Raw genomic sequence first — 24,394 nt, forward strand, 5'->3', positions numbered from 1 at the left:
TGAGCGACTTTCACTTTCATCATCTATTAAGTATGTGTAGGAACCAACTTGGGAATTTATGCCTTGCTAAGAGTTGATTTTTTTGTTGTTGTTGTTGTTAAATGAAACTAATTTAAGAGACAGTTTGTGCAACTGATGAAAATAATATAAAAGGAAGATTCTAATGTGTTAAACTGACAAACCATCAACTTCAAAAACATGTACAAGAGAAAGCCCATTTTTTCTTTTTAGCAAAAATTAAAATATTACATCAGAATTTATTTAAGAACTATACAAGTACCTATAAACTCACAAGAATGACTTAATAGATTTTTAAAGTAATTCTTATTTATGGGGAACACATGTATACCTGTGGCGGATGCATTTTGATATTTGGCAAAACTAATTCAATTATGTAAAGTTTAAAAAATAAAATTAAATTAAAAAAAATAGGATTTTCCCAAGATTACAAATACTAGCCTCTATTATTCCCCTTAAAATATTTTTCAAAAAGTTGTATCATGAATTAATGTTAACCTGACATTTATATAATTTCTATTTGAAAATAGGATGTATATTTTTAAAAAATTTCCAGAAGAAACCTAGGAATTATTCTCACCAAAAGACACAGAAATAAAATAGGATTGCTGGATGCAATTTTGTCTACAAAAGCCTTATTTTTTATCTATAAAAATTATGCCAACAAATTACAGATATTTCAATTGTTTGTTCAGAAATGTATTTGATTGCTATATATGGTAAATAAGTTCCTCATTGTACAAACTCATGTATCTTGCATTGCAGGCAGATTCTTTACCATCTGAGCCACCAGGGAAGCCCATAATATAATGCAATACAGCATAATTCAAGAATATGTCTTTATAACATAGACAAAGTACAAAGCCTATCATTAGAACATAGACTAAAGCTCAGGATTTATTTTAATTCTCTAATTCTAGCATAATAAAGGAGAACTTTCTAACCTAATATGGTATTTTGTATTTACTTAGTCCATAGGTCTAAACCAAGTTATGTGACTAGTATCAGGCAATTCCCTTTTACATATAATCACAGATTGGCATAGGAAGCAGTACATCCTATAAATATTTAAGCACATGAAATGAGAGTGAACTTAATAGTGTTTCAACCAAGTAATAAAGGTATGATATATTGATAAATATAATGTACTAAGCAGATTACAGATATATTTCATTTTACTCAACAGATGCCTAAAATCTTGTATGTAAATCACATTTTTTGTCCAAACTGAACCATAATTTAAACGCAATTGAAGAACTTGTAGAAAGTTCTGCTTTGCCTCTCACTTCCCTTTCTTCCTCTTAAGGTAAAACTGCATGTAACTGCAAAAAAAGGAGAAAAAAAAAAGAAAAAACTCTCCAAATACTTTCGTCTCTTCTCATGTTGCAGAGAAGAGGAGGAAACATTACAATGGAAAGGCAAAATCAAAACTATTTTTAAGTGGAATTGCATGAACCACTACCAGATCGTGGTCACAACAAAAGGATAAAAAACTTTCAAAGGTTCTAGGAAATCAAAATGCTTAAGAAATAAACAAGTGGAGAACTAAATTGTACAGGGTAAAGTAGAATACTTTAACCAAACGTGTGAAGTCTCTCATTGTATAACCTACAGTGAAAATGACTAAAATATCAAAATATCTTGAAATTAAATAAAGAAGGGAGAATATTGTGAACAGCTAAACTGTTAGAGTTTTAAGAAATGCCATCACATAACAGTTTCATCAAGAAGTATGAATATTTTCTCCTAGGTTATGAGTTCTGGTATGTCAACCACATGGAGAATGTTCAGTTACACAGACATAATGTCTTTAGGTGTCATGAATACATCTCAGTATCAAGAATGTTTCCTGAAGTATATTTTTTTATATGACCATCTTCAATAAAACCAAGTTCCTTTCCAAGGTTGAGTATTCATGTTATATTACTGAACCGTCACTAAATATATTGTACAAAGAGAACTGGATACCAGGCCCTGTTTTGTAGATGTGTTGATTAATAAGGTGGCAGTAATTTTTTAAAAGTACTTAAGTATTCAATAAGAGGACAGAGATTATATCCATAAACTGAACATCACTGAAACAGCGATGAACATACAGAGGCATTTGTATCTCCTTGCTACCAATTTCAATTAGCATTACAAAAAAAAATAGAATGCATGTACACTATGGTGATAAACCTTGCTATAGCTTCCTATCATGGTTCATTTCCCATTTTGAACATTTTTTACACTGACTTTTAAAGGGCTTCTTAAAAAGAATGTCCTTCCCAATGACTACTTTAACTAAATCTATATAATATATATAAAAAAGTATATCAAACTTATAACATGGAATTCAGGTTGAAAGTGAAATAAGTGTTTGTTGCTCAGTCATGTCAACTCTTTACAGCCCCACGAACTGTAGCCCACCAGGCAACTCTGTCCATGGCATTCTCCAGACAACAATACTGGAATGCGTTGCAATTCCCTTCTCCAAGGGATCTTCTGGACCTAGGGATTCAGGTTAAGTCTAGAAAAATCTAACCTTTTTTTCTCCCATGCTTGGAATAGCAGACCATGTTCCAGTGACTGTGTCAAGAATTAATAATACATTATTATTTGAGTGTTTTTTTTTATATAAATTACATAGGTCACCTCCCTATGAGAGTGACATGAATCACTGCTGAAAAAATCAAAACCATGCTTGCCCTCTAACAAGCAGTCAGGATATCTAATTATTATTAACCCCATAAAACAAAGAGATTACCAGGTAGTGTAGTGGTAAAGAATCTGGCTGCCAGTGCAGGAGACACAGGTTCAAGACCCTGGTTGGGAAGATCCCCTAGAATAGGAAATGGCAATCCACTCCAACAGTCTTGCCTGAGAAATCCAGTGGACAGAGTTACATGGCCAGCTACAGTCCATGGGTCACAAGTGTGGGACATTCATGCAAAGAGTTGACTCATTGTAAAAGACTCTGATGCTGGGAGGGATTGGGGGCAGGAGGAGAAGGGGACGACAGAAGATGAAATGGCTGGATGGCATCACTGACTCGATGAACGTGAGTCTCAGTGGACTCCGGGTGTTGGTGATGGATAGGGAGGCCTGGATGGCATCACTGACTCGATGAACGTGAGTCTCAGTGGACTCCGGGTGTTGGTGATGGATAGGGAGGCCTGGCGTGCTGCGATTCATGGGGTCGCAGAGAGTCAGACATGACTGAGCAACTGAACTGAACTGAACTGAAGAAAGCTGCCCAATTCTTCTAACAGTTCTTCAAAAATATCAAAATGGAAATAAAATGTGCAAATAGAAAATGGTATTAAGGATTGTTTCACAACATAATAGTGATTAAATTTTCACAAGTTATCATACTGCCAACGTGAAAGGAAAATGTTCATTTCGGTATGTAAATATACAGCTTCTTGTCACCAAGAGGAAAAAAAGTGATTATGTGTTGATACATGATGCCTCGGAGAGCATGGTACGAAAACCACTCCTTGTCCTCTTGCAGCTTTCAGTGTGACAGAGAGCATTACTGTTGGGTAAGAGGAAGGTCTATAATAGAATTATTTTTATTGGCTGAAGGGCTGAATCACAACGCCATCACCTTATGTAAACAATCTATGTCAAACAGCTCTTGGAGAAGCTGCATGTAACTTTGCTTTCAGTGGTCACAGCTGAAACTTTACTTTTCATCATACAATTGATTCACACCTGAGCCCTCTCCTGGGCAGTAAGTTCAACAGGAGTGGGGATTGTTTCCTTGCTCACTATTGCATCCTTAGCTTCTAGCACACTGCCTGGCCTATTTGGAAGGGATGAATGAATGGCAGCAGAGAGACAAGAGAGGGAGAAGCAGAAAAAACAAGCCTGACAAAAGGGGGATTTCAGGTCTAAGGGTGAAAGTTGCTAGAAGTCAACAATGTGCATTTTTTTTTTTTTTTTGTAGTGAGGAAAAATACAGCGTTTATTTTAGGCACCAAGCAAAGAGTATGGTCGGCTCATGCTTAAACAATGGAGATTTTTAAAAAGCAAAAAGATTTTCACTTATGTCTATTTTCTGAGACCCTTTTAAAAATGGTCAGCAGTGAATTAGACCTCATATTACATTGTTCTCTAATCAAATTTTAAATTGTATCATTTTAATTTAAAACATAAAGAAGTTAAGTATATTTTTGTCAAGTATCCTATCTTCAAACTTTCAGAAATTTCTCTCAGTCATTGCAATGATTATGTTTACTACATGTTAACTTCTTGAAGTGGAAGATACAACTTCTTTTATTTGGTCCACCAACCCTCATCTCCAAACTCTGAATATTTTTCTACAGTCACATCTTGAACAAATCCAATTTTGTTGAACTCAGAGAGGCAGGAAAGGGAAACGTCTAACATGAACTGGGAGGTGATTAACTGTAGCAGCAGCAGCCTAGCGTGGCTCTAGACACACCTGCCCTCCTCCCCCTGTGGCTTTCCATTAATGCTGTACTGGGTTCAGTGAGAATCACACTTGATGCCAACAAGTTAACAGTCTCCCACTGAGAAAAAGCATCTATTCAGCTGTCAGCTCCCTAACAGCAGGCTGCAAGTTAAGTTATTGCCATCTTCCCTAACATCCTCTTTCTTCCCACCAAGCCGCAAAGGGGCAGCTGATGACACAGAAAGAGAATGTTTTCTTTATGGTGAAAATCCATCACCTGAGAACTCTCAGGTAGAGTCCAACTACCCTAATGGCATCCAAAATATTCTACAGACACAGTTCTGCACGTAAGAGACTTTCTGAGCTGAACTTTGTGTGCAATATAAATACTTTAAGATATAGGAAGAGATGCATTTTAACATGTTGAATCCTACTTATAATGGGAACTTCTTCCTGTGTGTGCAAACTAAAATACATAATCATCATCTAAGGGCTGGGAAGAGTTGGGAAACAAAATCAAACACAAGTTAACCGACAGAAACTTCCTTGGGTGAACAATAAGTGTGATGACATATTCCCAGATGGCGCTAGTGGTAGAGAATCCATAAGCCAATGCAGGAGACATGGGTTTGACTACTGGGTCAGGAAGATGCCCTGGAGTAGGAAATGGCAACCTGCTCCCGTACTCTTGCCTGGGAAATCCCCAAGGACAGAGGAGCCCGGTGGCTACAGTCCATGGGGCTATAGTCCTGGCAGGCTACAGTCCAAAGAGTCAAGACATGACTGAGCGACTGAACACACGCACATACGCACACATGGATAGCTATCTTATCCCATTTATAAAGTATTACAATTTTGTCACATATTTCATGACATCCACCATTTTATTACCATAATCCAACTTTGACAGTTGAGACCCCTGACTCTTAAAAACAAATAATTATAGCAAAGCTAGGAGTCAAATTCCAACCTTCTGACTCAACTTCATTGCCTTTTTCATTATATGACCTTCTCCACAACCTCTCATCCCTTTGCTCTTCTACTGTAAAGTACTTTTGAACTATGAGAATTCTTTAAGCTGAATCTGTCTTTTTTTTTTTTTTTTTTTTCACTCCTGAGATGAAGCAATGCGTATCAGAAAGCAGAAACTACTCACAAAACGAGGGCATCGTAGCTAGTCAAATTAGATTCTGGTCCCCGCACTGCATCCAGGCTGGTAAGATCATTTCTGAGTTTTCTTTTTCCTCTATTTTTTTTTTTTTACTGTATCTGGGACTGTGGGTAAAATTTTACTCTGAAGCAAGAAGCAACTTTAGCACTGTGCTGAGTAAACAATCTGTTTGATGTAATACCATCATAAATACATTTAAATTAAATTACCGAAACTGCCTTAATCTTTCCATTTTAATCCCCAGACTATCTTTATGGAAAACACTTCAAGTGCAACAATGGTAATAACAAGCATAATATGAGCAATGTTGAAAATCCTTACTCAGTAATGAAAGTTTACATGACTTCTGTCTACTAAAATACAGTATAAAGTGAGTATTTCCCATTTCTGCAAATGTAAACTGTCCTTTGTTATCACTGGCTTCAAAGATGAAATGGAGAATTATAATGACTTTTTTTTTTTAAGAACTGGTAATGTTTACCAGTCTCCTCCTTTCTATAAAATGAGGTAACTTTGCTTCTGTTAATGTTATGAAAACTGCCCTTTTTTTACATTAAAAGGGGCTTCAGAGGATATATTGCTTTACATAGCTTTTCAGTAACCAAAATTACATTACCTAGCATTTAAAAATTCAATCAGAAACTGAGAACTGATATTGTTAATGACAACCCTAAAGAATCACAAAATCTGTATACCAAGTAAATCATTTTAAAAAGCTAAATAAAATCTAAAATCAATCAGTGATGCAATGTCGCATGGAATAGCAAAATAAAGACTTCCAAAAATCTACTCTTCCATAAGAGCAATGGTAACACCAGAAACTTATTCAAAATCAATGTGACTACAACTCTGAAAATTAAGCAAATCTTCCAATACTCTAGCAATATTTATCCAAGAAGGCAATGGCTGAACAATAAACACTGAGACATTTTAATCTGCCCCATTCTGATATACCAGCTCAATGGTAGCCTTGAAAATCAACAACCCAGCAACTACAATACTCATGAAAACCAGCAACCTACTAGCCACTGGAAGGGGTGGGGAAGACCTGGATGGGAGCTACCCAAAAGGGTCATCTGCACAGCATTATGATCATCTTACAGTTCCTGGACACACTCACACACACATAGGGCTTGTCTTTATTTGACCTGACTCAATGCTTGCTTCCTGGAAACAGCTTTTTCCTAAGGGAGTTTGTCAAGAACAATCAGGGGCAAATGTATGAAATGCTGAACAAAAAGGATTAATGAGCAGATACTCAGAGATCCATGGAGACAAGTTAACTGTACTAAAACATACATAATAGAAATCCCAGAAGTAAAGGAGATAAAAGTGGGCACAAATAATATTTGAATAAATGATAGTCAGACACTTTCTATATTTGAAAAAAAGCATTAACCTATCCAGAAAATGCAATCTCTAAGTAGGATAAATTGAGATCAGTTCAGTTCAGTTATTCAGTCATGTCCAACTCTTTGCAACCCAATGAACTGCATCATGCCAAGCTTCCCTGTCCATCACCAACACTCAGAGCCTGCTCAAACTCATGTCCATCGAGTCAGTGATGCCATTTAACCATCTCATCCTCTGTTGTCCCCTTCTCCTCCTGCCTTCAGTCTTTCCCAAAATCAAGGTCTTTTCCAGTGAGACAGTTCTTCGCATCAGGTGGCCAAACTATTGGAGTTTCAGCTTCAGCATCAGTCCTTCCAATGAAAATTCAGGACTGATTTCCTTTAGGATGGACTGGTTGGATCTCCTTACAGTCCAAGGGACTCTCAAGAGTCTTCTCCAACACCACAGTTCAAAAGCATCAATTCTTTGGTGCTCAGCTTTTTTTTATAGTCCTACTCTCACATCCATACATGACTCCTAAAAAAACCATAGCTTTGACTATACGGACCTTTGTCAATAAACTAATGTCTCTGGAGAAGACTCTTGAGAGTCCCTTGGACTGCTAGGAGATCCAACCAGTCCATTCTAAAGAGGATCAGTCCTGGTTGTTCATTGGAAGGACTGATGTTGAAGGTGAAACTCCAATACTTTGGCCACCTGATGTGGAGATCTGATCGAGGTACCTTTATTTTCTAATCATGGTAACAGAAAGCTCTCCAGTCTCACTTGTCCTTCTATGGCACAGCTTGTCCTGGGGAACCTGGGTGTCTGTTAGTCACTAAGTCGTGTCCGACTCTTTGTGACCCCATGGACTGTAGCCCGCCAGACCCCTCTGTCCATGGGATTTCCCAGGCAAGAATACTGGAGTGGGTTGCCATTTCCTTCTCCAGGGGATCTTCCCAACCCAGAGATCGAACCCAGATCTCCTGCATTCCAGGCAGATTCTTTACCACTTGAGCAATAGGGAAGTATGCCCACAGGTGAACCTGGGAGTTATCTGATATTCAAGCGGAAAGTCTCATGTTCTCAGAACCCAAACGTGCACCAGAAACACATCATCTATTCTGTGCCCGATCTAAACTCCAGACCCACACAGACTCCATATAATGATTATTTTACCACTCCATTTTGAGATGACTAGTTAATTAGCATCAGCAGTGGGACGCTGTTGACTCACCTGCCCTCCTATCCCTTGACCCTGAGTTTGTGTTTGAAGACCCTGAGTATCTTTCCTGCCCCTGTGTTGCCTGCAACCTGTGTTCCCCTTGCTTTACATCTTTAATTAGAGCTCTCTGCTTATCTGATTATTGGTCCTCTTTCTCTCTGCTGCTCCATTTAAGTACTTCTACAGCCCGCAGCAGCAATGAATGAATTTAATGTTGTTCACCTCACGAATTTATCAAATTCAGTCAGATCTGTTCTGACCTTTTTGCAGCCAATGGAAAATGAAATTCAACTCTTCACATCATGTAGAGACAGTGATTAAACTCTGCATCTGTGACACTGAAGGAAAAATATATATGGGTAACTCGATTTTAAAACAGAGTAATAATCATCTCTAAATCTCTAGAAATAATTTTTCTAACATTTGATTTTCTAGGTACTCACTACTGATGTCAAAGACGTTGTTGTTGGTGGGGTTGTTATTTAGTCATGTCTGACTCTTTTGTGATTATATGGACTGTAGCCCACCAGGCTTCTCTGTTGATAGGATTTCCCAGGCAAGAATACTGGAGTGAGTTGCCATTTCCTTCTCCAGAAAATCTTCTCAACTCAGGGACTGAACCCACATCTCCTGCATCACAAGCGGATCCTTTACTGCTGAGCCAACAGAAAAGCCCAATGTCAAAGACATATTTGTCCTTAATTTTAAAATAATTTTAAAAATAGCATTAGTCTAGGGGAAATTCATCTGCCTTTACAATAAAGGTATGGTTTACCTTTATATATAAAAGGAACTTTAAGCAAAGCACAAAGATTAATCTAATTTACTGCATGTTTTATATTATTGTAGTTTGAAAGTACATAGCTGTTTCTACATAAGACTTTGGGGAGAAAGTGCATGTATTAGATCTTTAAGCAAATGATCAGAAACATTTATATCTATAGCATGATTCTTCATCATTAAATTCAAGCAAAAAAGCAAAAACATATGAAATATTTATTTCTTAAAATTTTGAAGTGTCTTTTTTCTCCCAACCTGACACTCTGAGAAAAATGTTTTCTCCCAGTGTCAGAAACTCTTGTTTTGTTATAACTGTGTAGGTTCTTTGAACTTTTCATACTGTAGCTATCTTACATGAGAATTCACTTCAATATATTTCCAGCCTCATAGCAATTCTGCAATACCCAACATTTTACAATGCCTTCTGCCAAAATGCTACAGACATGAGACAGAAAACAAAGAAGAAAACAGATGAATAAAAGTATACACTTCAAATCTCCTTCATTGAAAACAGAAGGCTAGAAAATAATTGGCTATTTTTTTCATAAATAGATATTTTTGATCAGATGAAGTGAGAACCTTTGTTGTTCATGACCCTATTATTATTTATATAGTCAAATACGTTCCTGTTTTCAGAAACTTCAAGCAAAAAAATCAAAGCATCATAACCTCCTGTGAAGATTTTGAAACAGCTGTATCTAAATAAATATGCTATTACCTTCCAAGTGACTGAAGTTGAGTTTAGTCTTAACTTGGTACCAACGTTTTAAATCCTGGACAGGTTGTTTCAAAGATGAAGTGAGAATAAAACTTAAGTCTATGAAATACTGCTCAGTCTTTAAAATGGAACAAATACTCAATACAAGTTCATTAGTTTATAATTGCTATCATTAAACCCAAAATGAGCAAATTGCTAGTTACTAAAATATTTACGAAATATAGGATATATAGGTCTTAAAGATTGCAATGTATTATCTTCATTTAAGGAAGACTTTATCAAACCCAAAGTTTGTCTATTTGCATTTGATATCATTTTAAATAGTGGAGTTGCTTGATAAAATTAATGTAGATAATCTGTTATTTTTATCACTTGCTCAAGAAAATGTCTTTGTTCTTGATTCCAAGCAAAATCTCATTTATCTTTATAACTTGTATTTAATGTTTTATATTTTTACTTAGATACCTTTTCTTACTTCGAGTCAGCCTTTAGATTTATTATATCTTCCCCAAATTGATATCCTCAAGATTACATTTTTCTCTCTCTTTTTGGACTCTTTCTCTATCTCTTGCCATATGTAAGTCAATCTACCTCAAAGATTTGTTGATGTTCCTTGACAGATGAATGGATAAAGAAGCTGTGGTACATATACATAATGGGATATTACTCCAGCATAAAAAGAAACACATTTGTGTCAGTTCTCATGAGGTAGATGAGCCTAGAGCCTATCATACAGAGTGAAATTAAGTTAGAAAGACAAACATCATATATATACATATATATATGCAATCTAGAATGATGGCACCAATGAACCTATTTGCATGGCAGCAGTGGAGATGCAGATATAGAGAACAGATTTGTGGACACAGTGGGGGATGCGGAGGCTGGGACAAATTAAGACAGCAGCATGGAAACATATATATTACCATATGTAAAATAGATAGCTACTGGGAATTTGCTGTTATGATGCAGGGAGCTCAAACCCAAGCTGGTGTTCTGTGACAATCTAGAGAGATGGGATGCGGTGGGAGGTGGGAGAGAGGTTCATGAAGGAGGGGAAATATGTATACCTATGCTGATTCATAATGATGTGTGGCAGAGACCAACACAATATTGTAAAGCAATTATCCTCCAATTAAAAATATTAAAAAAAAAAAAGATTTGTCTTTTTCTCTTTCAGAGAATGTGTCTGGTAGTCAAGGATAATCGCATACATGTTTGTTTGCTCCATTCAATATTCTTAAGTAGTCCACAACTCAGCAGTGGCCACAGGACTGGAAAAGGTCAGTTTTCATTCCAATCCCCAAGAAAAGCAATGCCAAAGAATGTTCAAACTAGTGCACAACTGCATTCATCTCACACGCTAGTAATGCTCAAAATTCTCCAGGCTAGGCTTCAACAGTACGTGAAACAAAAACTTCCAGATGTTCAAGCTGGATTTAGATAAGGTAAAGGAACCAGAGATCAAATTGCCAGTATCCAGTAAATCTTAGAAAAAGCAAGAGAATTCCAGAAAAAACATTCACTTCCACTTCACGGACCATGCTAAAGCCTTTGACTGTGTGGATCACAACAAACCATGGAAAATTCTGAGATGGGAATACCACACCACCTTACCTGCCTCCTGAAGAAACCTCTTTGCAGATCAAAAAACAACAGTTAGAACTGGTCACAGAACCATGGACTGGTTTTAAATTAGAAAAGGATTACATCAAAGCTGTATATTGTCACCCTGCTTATTTAACTTATATGCAGAGTACAACATGTGAAATGTCAGGCTGGATGAAGAACAAGCAGGAATCAAGGTTGTCAATAACCTCAATATCAATAACCTCAGATATGCAAATGACACCACCCTTATGGCAGAAATTGAAGAGGAACTAAAGAGCCTCTTAATGAAAGTGAAAGAGGAGAGTGAAAAAGCTGGCTTAAAACATTCAAAAAACAAAGATCATGGCATCCGGTACCCTCACTTCATGTCAAATAGACGGGGAAACAATGAAAACAGTGACAGACTATTTTATTGGGCTCCAAAATCACTGCAAATAGTGACTGCAGCCGTGAAATTAAAAGACATTTGTTCCTTGGAAGGAAAGTTATGACCAAACTAAACAACATATTAAAAGTCAGACATTACTTTGCTGACAAAGGTCTATATAGTCAAAGCTATGATTTTTCTAGTAGTCATGTATGGATGTAAAAGTTGGACCATATTGAATTCTGAGCACTGAAGAACTGATGCTTAGGGTGCTGGAGAAGACTCTTGAGAGTTCCTTGGACTTCAAGGAGATCAAACCAGTCAATCCTAAAGGAAATCAATCCTGAACATGCAGAAGCTCCAACACTTGGGTCACCTGATGCGAGGAGCTGACTCATTTGAAAAGACCCTGATGCTGGGAAAGATTGAAGGCAGGAGAAGAAGGGGATGGCAGAGGATAAGATGGTTGGATGGCATCAGCAACTCAGTGGACATGAGTTTGAGCAGAGTCTGGGAGATGGTATAGGATAAGCCTGGTGTGCTGCAATCCATGGGTTGCAAAAATTCAGACACGACTGAGTGACTAAACAACAAATTCCTTTTTCTTAAGTAGTATTTTCAAAGGTTCATCCCTACCATTATATTCTTTCCTCAGCTGTTTTAAATTTTTGTAGAGGAATATGTTTGCTATCACAGAACTTGGTAGCATCAGTTAAACTTTGTTCAAGAATAATTTCTTTGGGTCTTTTTCAGAAAAAAAAAATATTACTGTTTACAATATGCACTAACTTGACATTTCCAAAATGGTGAAGTTTCTTTATTGTTTTCCTGTGGAATCATCCACACTACAACTAAGTTTTCAAGTGCATTCTATTGTGTTCCAGTAGAATCAGCTAGTTCCATTTTCCATGTTTCATCACCTTTGAAATCTTCAAACAATTTGACAAGTTTTTCCCTAAAGTACAACTGAGATCCCATTTGTAAAGTATTGTAATTTGGCATTCTATAGCTTGGTCATGTTCTTTAAAAACTCCAACTAAAAAATTAGATTCTAAAGTTTGGGAGAGTGTAGGATGACTTCAGAGAGTAGTAGTAAAACCTATGCACTACCCTATGTAAACAGACAGCCAATGGGAATTTTCTGTATGATGCAGGGAACCCAAAACTGGTGCTATGTAACAACCTGGAGTGGTGAAATTGGGAAAGAAGTGGGCAGGTGGTTTGAGAGAGAGGGGACATATGTATACCTTTGGCTGATTTATGTTGATGTATGCCAAAAAACATCACAATATGGCAAAGTAATCATCCTCCAATTAAAAATAATTTTTAAAAGATGCAATTTAAGTGACTTATCTCTAGATGATTTATGAAGCATTTCTAATTACTTCTAAATTTTTCTCCCTCAAAACTCATTTGCACCCGCAAGGTAAACCCAGTGTTAGTATCACGGCCCACAGTAACAGCACAGTCCAACCACATGACTTTTTAAAATTCCAAATACAACTTTATCTAGGTAGAAAGCCATCTGAACTGCTCTTATCTCTAGGATCAAAGCAAGAAACACTTCTGATAAGAGTTATGTTTTTAAAAGTGAACTCCGTAGTAGACAGATTAAAAGATTTCCAAAGACAATCTCTCCGGGAAAAGGTACTGAGAAGAGTGCTACGGGAGATGCCAGCCGCCACCACAGACCATCTTCCAGGTCTTCACCCAGGAAGCTTAGCAGGAGGATAAACATGCTCTGAACATTTTCTCAGGCAGGAACATAGTTGACTTTTTCCAGCAACATGGGCATAGTTTAAAAAACAAATCAAACAGTAACATATTCCCATAAAAAAAGAAAATCAGAAAATTGCCAGTTTAAAAAAAGAATCTGTATTTGTCAATTTTATAATTTACTAGATTTGCCATTCTCAGTCTGAACTTTTCAGTGGGAAATAATACTGGACTCTACATAACAGATGCAACATCAGCCCCCTAGCTGCAGTATTTTTAAACCATCTCATCCTTGTGCGTTCTGAGGTTTCTAGTTTCGTCTTCAGCATCTCTACAATTTTCTCTTGGTTTTGAGTCTACTTCTACAATTCTGTTGTCAACAACTGTATTTGAATTACTCTTGCCTTCAGGTGACATACCGCGGACTCTCTCTGCAAAACGCGACAGCTGACATCCAAGGCGCACAGCAAGCTTACAGCCCCCGACCCCTTTTCCGGAACAGGCCTGTGTCTCCTCCCACCAGTCGGCTGCATGCTTGCCTAGACTTGGTTGTGCTGTCTCCACACAACTTTGCTTATGACAGGTGAGACTGGTTTTGAATTTATGTGATTCACCCAGGTATTTCTTAATCAAATGTGTGTTCTTGTGAAAAACTAAGTTGAACACATTTAAAAGACCGTATATACGTGAAGATCACCCATCAGACCTCGGAGATAAAGCGAACATGGAAAGAATTGAAAGGACAAGTGCCTATACAGTAACAATAGGGGAATTCAATATTCCACTTGCAATAATAACTATGCAGCCAAACAGAAAATCAACACGGAAATGGACGCTTTGAATAATATTCTAGCTCTTTAGGGGATTTCCTGATGGCTCAGACGGTAAAGTGTCTGCCTGCAATGCGGGAGACCTGGGTTCAATCCCCGGGTCAGGAAGATCCCCTGGAGAAGGAAATGGCAACCCACTCCAGTACTCTTGCCTAGAAAATTCTATGGATGGAGGAGCCTGGTGGGCTACAGTCCATGGGGTCGCAAAGAGTCGGAGACAACTGAGCGACTTCACTCGCTCGCTTATTAGACTTCCCTGATGGCTCAGATGGTAAAGCATCTGCCTACAATGCGGGAGATCTGGGTTCGATCCCTGGGTTGGGAAGATCCTCTGGAGAAAGAAATGGCAACCCACTCCAGTACTCTTGCCTGGAAACTCCCATGGACAGAGGAACGTGGTAGGCTATAGTTCATGGGGCCGCAAACAGTCAGACACGACTGAGCGACTTCACATCACATCACATAGCTCATTAGAGCCAATAGACACATTGAGAACATTCTACCCAACAATAGCCAAACACACATTTTCCTCAAGTGCACGTGGAACATCCTAAGGGACAGGACTCCTGTGCCATGAAATAAGTCTCAATAAATGTAAAAGTTTACATCATAAAATTCAATAAATGTAAAAGTTTACATCATAAAATTATTAGAAAAAATCATTTCTAATCACAGTGGAATGACATTAGAAATCAGCAGCACAATTATGTGGAAATTAAACAACACCCTCTAAATAGATCAAAGAAGAATTTACAGGGAAAGAAACCCAAAGGTAGCAGAAAGTAGGAAATAATAAAGATTAGAGCAGACATAACAAAATAAGAGACTAGAAAGTCAATAGGGAGAAACAATGAAGGCAAGATTTGATTCTGTAGCCAATAAAACTGACTTTTAGCCAGATTGAACAACCTCAGCAACAAAATAGTTTCAAACAGAATCTGAAATTTAAAAAGATTACCAATGATTTTACAAAATGAAAAAGGATTATAAGAGAATGCTTTGATCGATTGTTTGTCAAACAACTGAAAGCATGTCAAACAATCAAAAAATACCACTAATCATTAGCAAGATACAAATAAAAACCATCACTGAGATACCCTACCAACATTAGGATGACTGTTACTGAAAATAAAAACAAAAAATAAGTAAAAATGGTTGGCTACAGTGCAGAGAAAACTGAACCCATGAATGTAAACTGTGCAAATCCTGTGGAAACCAGTATGGTAGTTCCACAAAGAACTGATGAAAACAGAATTATTTTATCCAGGAAGTCCATTTCTGGGTCTATACTCAAAAGAAAACAGGAAGGCAAACAGATATCTGTACAACCATGTTCATAGCAGAATTATTCACAATAGCCAAAAGATAGAAGCCAATCAAGTGTCCATGATCAGAACAATGTGGTAGACACATACAATGGAATATTATCCAGCCTTTAAAAGGAAATTCTGATACGCACTACAGCAGGTACCTTAAAGACATTATGCTAAGTAAATAAGTCAATCACAACAGAGTAGTTTATGATTCTACCTATACTGCATATCCAAAGTGGTCCACTTCACAGAGACAAACAGTAGAACGGTGGCTGCCAGGGGCTAGAAGGAGACAGGAATAGGAAGTTATAATTTAGTGTGGGAAGAAGAAAAAGTTCTGGAGATGGATGTGATGGCTGTACAACAATATCAATGCAATTTAATAACACTGAGCTCAACACTTAATGCTTATAGTGGTAAATTTTATATTATGTATATTTTACCGCAATAAAACAAAAAAGGAAAAAGCATTTATGCATATATATATATATATATATATAAATATATAGGATGCACCACTTTCTTTTCATTTCTTTAGCATTTGCTTTTATTAAGGCCATATTCTTACAAAATTAATATTACATAAAAATTTAAAAAAAGGCATGTTGGAATTAGAGACACCTCCAGGAAAATCTTAATATTGCTGATTACTTGTTCACCAGCTCTGAGGCATTTTCATTATCATAATAAATTATATCATTATATAATTATCTATAATTCTATCACACAACTATAATTCTAACCTAATGAACACTTCCTAAGCAAGTAAAATACTCCAGGGGCTGTGCATAAGAAAAAGATATTTTACTTTACTGGCTTTGTCCCTTTTTAATTGTGGGAGGACGGTTTGCCTTCTTTATCTTTCGATGCTGGAAAAACTTCCTCTTATACAGTAAGCTTTCTCTAAACTTTTCCTCTCCTGTACCAAGTTTATGAACCTTAGAAGTTTTTGCAAATATCATAACATCCTATTAAAAAAATCAGGAGAGGAGCCATCATACTAATTCTTATCTCATTTATTTTAAAAAGTCCCAAGGTATTTATATTTATGGGACTCAAAACAGACATCCTGTTAAACTGTTTGAGAAAACATAAAAAGAGAAACACAAAAGCTTGAAGGCGAATACTGAGAAAACTTCAAAATATGTATAATGTATTTTGATGAGGACAATCAAAGGATCCCAGATTTAATCACATGCAGGACTTTAAAGTCTAATTATAGCAGTCCATCATCTGGAGCCAAAGGCCAGAAAACTAATTCTTACTCATAAACGCAACTGAATTGAAGCTCATTTTGCACAAGTGTCATCTGAGCTTCATGGAGCCATGGCTGTTTCAGCCCTTCCCTGATTTTCTTTGTTGGCAAAATTCTACCGGAATATAAAACAAATTTCGGAGCTTGTCAATTAGAAATTCTCTAATGCACTTTCAGAAAGGGAAGGACTTCTGACCTAAAGCAATTTCAATCAGTAAAATTACATTCAATAACCAGATTAGGCTGGTATGGGAACATAGCACTGGTAAATGGAGTCCTCAAAAATATTCATAGAGCATGGGTGGATGGATAGACAGATAAATAGATAGATGGGTATTTTTCTCCAGAAATTAAAAGAGTTTGTTTTTGTTACAATATATAGAAAACTAAAAGAAAAAATATAATATATGCATAAACAATAAAGGAACTCAAAATTAATCTGAAAATGCGCAAAAAACAACAATGTGCACGTTTCATTAATAAGAGAAAAAATTAGAAAATGAAATAATTATTTTGAGGTAATAATCTAATTTTTAGGTCAGTAGTCTAAATGCTGAAAAACAGTTCGTCACCAAACATGAAAGTAGACTAAACAAGGAATTTCTCATTGTTTTTTAGTGAAGAATACACTAGGTTGACAGTGAAGAAAATAACATACAAACTGACATTGAACTTTTGGTTTGTTTAGTTCATGGGCATTTCAAGGAACTGTTTCTGGTGTATTTTTTAAAACTGATATGTCTCATCTGCTTAAGCAATGCTTGACACATACTAGGCACCTAATAGGCGTTTGTCAGTAAGTCTGTGTCTGGATACGGTCGTGACAGCACTTCAGTTACAAGCAAAATGGGCGACTTTTGCTCATTGGTAACAGCATCCTTGTCAGTCCCTGAAAGCGGAAATCATTGTTCACTGGGCTCCACATGGTTCTCATACTGTAATAATCGACTACAACACCAACCATAAGATGTCTTTGTGGAAAAAGATGCTAGCATCTTCCTGTTCTAAAGTGTCTGAATTTCAGATTATCTTCCAACTAGTTCTAGAAATAAATTCAGCTATACAGTTCCCACTAGAACCTGGGAAGACCCAGAAGCCCCTGGGAAAGGGTGAATTTATGAGAGCTCCTTTCAGAAACTGCTGACATTCTATACATTTACCTAAGAGTTACAGACTCTCAGAGCTGAGAAGCGTTTCTATTAGAAAAAGTTGTGATTATGCTTTCTGATAACATTAATATTCCTTTCAGAAGATGCAATAAAAAATAAGCAGTTGATCATCATTATCTTATTAGTGTTTATATAATAACTCTAGGTGATAAACCTTTGGGGAGGGACACTCTTTTTCCAATGCCCTTTTGTGTATTTGGCATTTTTTTGTTTGTTTTCTACCTGGGAATCAATCATGTAATTTTTTTTTTTTTTACAAATATGCTACAAATAAGCCTAGCAACAAAGTTTTGCTGCAACTGAGTACAAGCCATGAAAGCAGTAAGGACACATTGAACTTAGCAGGTTATGGGACATGGTTTTTCTGCATTAATAACCACTTGTCGAGAACAAAAAGTGTGAAGAGTAGACTAGTGTAGCATGAAAACGATTCCAAAGCAAGGCTGCCTCCATGCCAGTACGTACCTTGCCCCAGGTGTAAGTGAGGGGTGCTTATACCACGCTGAGATAATCTCTACAGCCTTGTTTTCTGTTTTTGTGAGCCCCTGAAATCCAGAGTGATAGTACAAAATCTAACGGAAGGATATGTTACTTTGATTTTCACTTAAATGTCTATCTTTTTTTATTTCTCATGTCCTTATTCTTCTGAAACAAAGTTGCAGTAGTTAATTGCTGCTGCTGCTAAGTCTCTTCAGTCGAGTCCGACTCTGTGCAACCCCATAGATGGCAGCCCACCAGGCTCCCCCGTCTCTGGGATTCTCCAGGCAAGAACACTGGAGTGGGTTGCCATTTCCTTCTCCAATGCATGAAAGTGAAAAGTGAAAGTGAAGTCGCTCAGTCGTGTCCGACTCTTCACCACCCCATGGACTGCAGCCCACCAGATTCCTCCGTCACATATCTATGATTCCCATTTACTTAATTCAATGGAATGAACAATACAATAAGTTGTATATTCATACCTATCACTAGATCTATTTCTCATTTTTTTAAAACAGATATTTGATGTTATGCTGCTGGCGTGCAATTTTCTATATATATTGAATATTATTGTTTTGACTTCAGTTGCCTTGTTTTATGCATTAGATCTTCTATATCCATAATAAGATTAAAACAAAGAAATAACTCTTTCTGAATGAAGAATGAGTGAGATATAGCCAATACCCCTTGAGAAAAGGACATGATTTAAAATGGCAAAATAACTTTTATTCTCATATTGATGGACTTTGGTAAGCATCCTTGCCCAGGGCTGGGAAACTTCAGGACAGTATATTGCTTTTTTTTTTTTTTTAATTATGAAAGTCAAATTAACTTCTGTCCTATGGTACATGGTGGACTGCCTACGTTGTCCCAAAGCCTTCTTTTAAGATTGCTTCAGGCCTCAAAGTCTAGTTAATGGCACTTTGTAGAACAGCAGCTCCAGGCTCTAATAGGGTTGATAATTTTGCCTGAGCAAGAATTCACAGGGTGGCAGATCATGAGGATATAAGGTTTTTGAAATGCCTCAAAAGCTGTGGCACTGTGAAACCCCACAATAGGAAGAATGCTGGTCTGAGACATTTCATTTGATTAGAAAGAAAAGATTAGCTTAGAAAATACGGTTTGGGGCTACTTACATGAAACATATTTACAAAAATTTTTCCATAAAATAAGCAAAAATGTCTAAATAATCTCAATAGAAGTTAAATGTTTCTCCCTAAGAGAAATAAAAATTATCAGTTTGGACCACAGATAAGGAAGAAAGGGAAAGATCAAAGTTTTAGAGATATATATCATCAAGGAGAAGCCTTCAGAAGGTTTCTTCTACCCTCAGCCTTAATAGAAGCACAAAGTGAGTTTTCATAAAGAATTAAATCAAGTGACCTTACTAGGCAACTCTCTTTGTCTGGGTCCAGGGCATAAAAACATAATTGAAATAGTCTAATATAACTCTTGCATGTATTAATGAAGAAATGAGGTCAGTAACTATTGCCCATGGGCCAAATCAAGCCCTCTCTTTTTCACAAATAAAGTTTTATTAGAACACAGTCATGCTCATTCACATGCATGTTATCTAGTCTGTGGCAACTTTTATAACACAATTAAATAGTCACAGTGGAGGTTATACATAAGGCCTACAAGCCTAAAATATGCATGATCTAATACTTTATAGAAAAAAGTATTGATCTCTGAGCTCAAACCTTAGGAAAATGTTCTTGACAAGAGTGAGTCTGGAAATTTCTTAAGTGTTCCTGAGGAAAAGAAAACTAAGATGTACTGAATAATGATGCTAAATCATGGGATATATTTACTTCACATGTGCTTTAAAAAGGTCTATGAGATAGGTGTCATCCATAAAATAGGTACAAATGCAAATACAATAGGTAAATACACAAACTGAGGGTCAGCTTCTACACAATGGTGCCTTGTCTGGGTCCCTTCACACTGCTGTGGGGGTTGTACATTACTGTATAGCATTTTTGGAAGTGTCATTGGTCCACAGACATGATGCATTTATATATTTATGACAACAAGTATCTGACAAACAGCACTAGCATGTATGTTACCACAAAACCAGCATTACAATTGCAATGAGATAGGACATGCTTATTTTGAACTCACATGGAGATGCCAACTGGGCTATTGATAATGATTCATAATGTAGTATTATATCAATACCAAACTGAAATAACACATTAGCATATTAGGTTGGGATGAGAAACCAGGTAAACAAAACCTGAATGAAGATGTGAATTAGCAGCAAGCATGGTATGTGTTTTGGCTTTCCACCCCACCCCCCACAGTGAAATGGCATCAGAGCATTAAATTATAAATGAACACTGGGAGAATGAAAAGACAGCCTCATATTTTGCCACATAAAGTTGTTACCTATTCTTTATGGAGGCTGCTTTTGTGTATACCCTGATTCTTGTGGTGCTATTAAAATGTAAATTTTGTAGCAACATTAATAACTGAGAATTTCTGTGAAATACATGCATCTCACATAGAGATGATATCCTTTTGATGTTAAAGGAATATGCCTTCCTTACATTTTAATATTTAGATTATTTGACTCAGCTTTAAACATAATATATAGACCAAATATCTCCAGTAAAGAAAATTCTTTGGAAAGGGTATCTATACTTTCAGACTAAGGCCAATCTTGTCATTTGGTTCACTTTTAAAATCATTACATTTTACTACTGTTAGCATTTTCACAAATTCTAATAAAAAAAATCTGGACCATTTATATTAGTCTAATTCTAATATACACTTACATTTACATGGGTATTACTAAAATGATTTCTAACTAAAATATTTAACTTTACATTTTTGGAATATTTTTTCTTCAGTAAATTTAAAAATGCTGTTGTAGTGATAAACAGGCTTCCTGGGGGCTCAGACAGTATCTGCCTGCAATTCAGGAGAACTGGGTTTGATCTCTGGGAGAAGGGAATGGCTACCCACTCCAGTATTCTTGCCTGGAGAATTCCATGGACAGAGGAGCCTGGTAGACTACAGTCCATGGGCTTGTAAAGAATCAGACACAGCTGAGTGATTAACACTTTCACTTCACTTTTCATAGTGATAAACACATTTACTAAGTGTAAGAACACTTGTGATATATTTCAGAAATAAGTACAAAATAGCACAAAGGATGAAGAGTTTATTTAAACTGGAGAATTTCACAGTGGGGTTGATATCTCAACTGAGTTTTAGAAAATAGGTAGGATTTAGACTGATAGAGTGGGAAAAAAGCAAATGTATCTCAGGCAGAAAGCTGTTGAGAAGATAACTAGATAGAAATTCCCAGTAGGAATGAGGGAAAATGAGTCTTAGAGAAATCAGCCCAAGGATGAACATTTGGGACCCATTTCTGTGAAGAAATCAAAACCAACTTGTGTGTGTAAGATCACGAAGGGTGAGGGTGTTGAAAAGAAGAAACAAAGAAATGCAGAATATTTGGGTGATATCCATGCTAGAGAGCAAGAAGAAGTTGAAAGACAGCATGTGAAGAAGTAGAAGTATGAAACATGTTGTCAGAGAAGACTCCAGAATTTCAGAGCGGTATGGGCAACACCACAATGCTGCAGAGAAGCAAAAGTGAAGGCAGGATGTGAGAGGGTGATGGAATCTGTCAACTGCAAAGTTAAAAACCACATCATTAGAGAAGCAATTTCAACAGAAGGCCAGTTCACAGAGATGCAGGTCCCCCTCTCTCGAGGATCGAGGGCGGAGGCAGCACAGGCACATACCTGTCCCTCCATGGTTTGTAGCAAGCTCAGAAACTAGGGTCTAGGAAAACATAAAAGTTCTTAAAATTATCTTAGTTTATGTGTGTGTGTGTATTTGTGCTTAATCTGGGGATATGTGAAATCAGATCATACCTCAGTTACTTAAAATGAAAGATATGAAACTGAAGAGAGTTGATTGTTAGAACATAATGAAGAATATACTTGCGTAGTTTGAATGTATAAGAAAAAGCAGATAAACCAAAGAGAAGAGCATACTGGTCAAAATGTAAAGGAAATGGAAGGGTTCTTTGAAACAGGCCTGCTGCCTGGAAGGAATAAATTGAGTGCCATATACACAGTTGTGTGTGTGTGTGTGTGTGTGTGTGTGTGTACACGCGCTCAGTTGTGTTTGACTCTTTGTGACCCCATGGACTACAGTGTAGACCACTATGCTCCTCTGTCCATGGAGCTTTCCAGGCAAGAACACTGGAGACGGTAGCCATTTCCTTTCCAAGGGATCTTCTGGGCCCAGGGGTCAAACTCATGTCTCTTGTGTCTCCTGCATTGGCAGGCAGGTTCTTTACCCCTGCACCACCTACAGATAACTGAGAATCACAGGATTCGTTTCCAAGATTATCTACAGGACCTAGAATATCTTGGTATATAAGCTGGTTCTTTTGTTCTGTTTAAAGAATTCAGCAAGATCTTGTGTATAAATATTTAAGTTAAGAAGACATTTGAGACCTATTAAGAAGCTATTTTAAATTATCTTTCAAAGACATGAAACTTTACCCAGAGTGAGCATCTTTTAAAAATTTCAGAATTGAAAAAAAATCTAACCACTTCACCCAAAATTAAGTTTTAAAAAAGTCTCTTTGAGAGTGAACCAGAAAAGGGGAAATTATCTTTGAACACAAATCAATTTTTCAAAGAAAAAATATTAATAGTAAATTGGACATGCACAGGCCCAGCCACTTCTGAAGTGTTTCACTGGAGTAAGGAAGATTCCTGTCACTAGTAGCATACTTCTCATCTCAATCTCCACAAACTCCCATCTTTATCTGGAACTGTGTATTCTGTACCATTTTAACCTATACAACCTCGTCCCTTAGGACAAACAAGCACTATCAAATTTCTTGGCTTACTTACTTTTGAAAATGAGGTCACTTTAATTCTAGGTCAAGGAAAATACAGACTTTCAATCCATAAAGAAAGAGCTCCAGGACTTTTGTATGAGACCACACACTCATTCTCAATTGTATTGTTCCGCCTTTGTAGTACTTTTAACAACAATCATTCAGCTTCAGAATCCTTGCTTCTAAACAGATCACATTTCAAGGCAGTTCACTCCAGTATAGGAAGTTGCAATTAGGCAGAAAGTCCTCCAAGGCATCAGAGGCAGGAAGGAACAGGGAAGCCCAGAAGGGCCCCCTCTGGAGAGAAAGATCTGAGAATCCACAGGCTGTCTAGGTTCTTTTAACCCTGAGGCCTTCATTGGCCAGCACCCTGCCGAGTCTGAGCTCTATACTGAAATGCAGAGCCTCTGCCCAAGGCTGCTTGATTCTGATGGCTCTCAATAGGTGTGTGCTCACAGATATCTCAGCTACTAGAGGCTTTCCCCTTATCCATCATATATATTTATTTATTTATTTTAATATAAATTTATTATCATATATATTTAAATCAACAGTTTTTTAGCTTATTTCTTTCTGCCTCGCATCTGGCAAGAATATCCCTTGAGCAAAGAGAAGAGGGAAAGAGATCTGGGATATTTTCACATTGTTAATGATTCAAAGGGAAATTGCCTTCCTTTATCCATGCCACTACCTTTCAAAAGGCAAACAAATAAAGGAGGCAAGAATATACAATGGAGAAAAGATGATCTCTTTAACAAGTGGTGCTGGGAAAACTGGTCAACCACTTGCAAAAGAATGAAACTAGAACACTTTCTAACACCATACACAAAAATAAACTCAAAATGGATTAAAGATATAAACATAAGACCAGAAACCATAAAACTCTTAGAGGAGAACATAGGCAAAACACTCTCCGACTTACATCACAGCAGGATCCTCTATGACTCACCTCACAGAATATTGGAAATAAAAGCAAAAATAACAAATGGGATCTAACTAAAATTAAAAACTTCTGCACAACAAAAGAAACTATAAGTAAGGTGAAAAGACAGCCTTCAGAATGGGAGAAAATAATAGCAAATGAAGCAACTGACAAACAACTAATCTCAAAAATATACAAGCAACTCCTACACCTCAATTCCA

General features: G+C 36.9%; 1 long non-coding RNA gene across 1 annotated transcript in view; it reads left to right on the plus strand.

Moving 5' to 3' along the window:
• Nucleotides 1-3,191: 3,191 nt before the first annotated feature.
• LOC129644653 (uncharacterized) overlaps nucleotides 3,192-24,394 on the plus strand; it is a 31,443-nt gene continuing 10,240 nt past the window's right edge. The window contains exons 1-3 of the long non-coding RNA XR_008710911.1: nucleotides 3,192-3,542; nucleotides 5,537-5,633; nucleotides 13,748-13,920. This is a non-coding gene — a long non-coding RNA (uncharacterized LOC129644653). The remainder of the gene's footprint in view (nucleotides 3,543-5,536; nucleotides 5,634-13,747; nucleotides 13,921-24,394) is intronic.

Source organism: Bubalus kerabau, chromosome 2 (assembly GCF_029407905.1).
Source record: "Bubalus kerabau isolate K-KA32 ecotype Philippines breed swamp buffalo chromosome 2, PCC_UOA_SB_1v2, whole genome shotgun sequence".
Classification (NCBI taxonomy): Eukaryota; Metazoa; Chordata; class Mammalia; order Artiodactyla; family Bovidae; genus Bubalus; species Bubalus kerabau.